Here is a 610-nt window from a genome sequence, read left to right on the forward strand (position 1 = left end):
TCAGCTTATTAGCTTTCGTAATGAACGATCTTCATTGTCGCTTGGAAAATCCACATTTTTTAAATGTCTAGGCTACCCAAATATAATAAAAATAAATTTTATTTCAACTGATCAATCTTGAAAGCTAATTGAACAGTCATACTTCATTCTGATTATTCCTGGCTACCATTGAAGTGATGGAGAAGTAGGCAAGGTATTACAGCCAATTCCTTGGGGTTTTTTTCCTCTCTGTTTTTTGGCAGTTGGCTGGTAAGGGGATCTGAACCCTTGACCTTGGTGTTATCAACACCAAGCTCTAACCAACTGAGCTAATCCGCCAACCCATTTTGTCTTGTTTTGTTTTGTTTTTAAGTAAAATTGACCAATTGGGGCAAGGGCCTAATGTTCTGAGCAGGCAAACTCTGAAACAATGTTTCTGAAACCCTGGATTCTGGGATACTGTTACTCTTCTTCATCAGCTGCAAAAGCTTATATCCTTATGAATCCTGGAATCTAGCTGAATTCCATATGGGAGGAAGATGTGATGTTCTGGTTTTCTGGATCCTCTAGTTAACTGATGGTGACCACAAACATCATAAACCAGTATCTGCTTCATAACAACTTCAAAGGT

The 610-nt window shown here is 38.4% G+C and overlaps 1 non-coding gene across 1 annotated transcript; it reads right to left on the bottom strand.

Moving 5' to 3' along the window:
- Positions 1-243: 243 nt before the first annotated feature.
- TRNAI-GAU lies at positions 244-318 on the bottom strand. The gene has a single exon. It is a non-coding gene; the product is annotated as a tRNA-Ile (tRNA).
- Positions 319-610: the final 292 nt, after the last annotated feature.

The sequence above is a fragment of the Galeopterus variegatus genome, unplaced genomic scaffold (genome assembly GCF_000696425.1).
Source record: "Galeopterus variegatus unplaced genomic scaffold, G_variegatus-3.0.2 Scaffold4986, whole genome shotgun sequence".
Lineage (NCBI taxonomy): Eukaryota > Metazoa > Chordata > Mammalia > Dermoptera > Cynocephalidae > Galeopterus > Galeopterus variegatus.